A 468-nucleotide genomic window follows, 5' to 3' on the forward strand; every position below is an offset into this window, starting at 1 on the left:
AGTCTGGAATATCCTGACACCAACCAGATTTGAATCTCAGGCTGATATGATGGTTGGAACGTTTCCCAAGAACTACAATATTGGTCTATCTATAACCGGTAAAGTGGATGTCGTGGCCAACACACCCAGCCGGAAGACCTGTTATTGTAACTAGCAAAGTGGCCCACTCGATGCGCTGGCTAGAAATTTAAAAAGTTTAATACCATGATTATATTATTTGGCGCATGATTTTTTTTCATTCAAACCTAAAAATCTCACATAGTTCTAATATTTTCAAGGAAATAAATCTGTCTGTAACATGTTGTGGGCAGTGTGATTGTTATCTCAAAAAATAATGCAGTATAATTGAAAACAATAATCCTTGAGAAAGGCTAGAAATTTTAATTTTCCATAGCCATCTAAAATTTTCTTTTGTATAATTACTAAGATGTGTCGATAGCTAGATATTTAGAACTTATCTATCGTTGA

The sequence above is a fragment of the Triticum dicoccoides genome, chromosome 6B, assembly GCF_002162155.2.
Source record: "Triticum dicoccoides isolate Atlit2015 ecotype Zavitan chromosome 6B, WEW_v2.0, whole genome shotgun sequence".
NCBI classification, from domain to species: Eukaryota; Viridiplantae; Streptophyta; class Magnoliopsida; order Poales; family Poaceae; genus Triticum; species Triticum dicoccoides.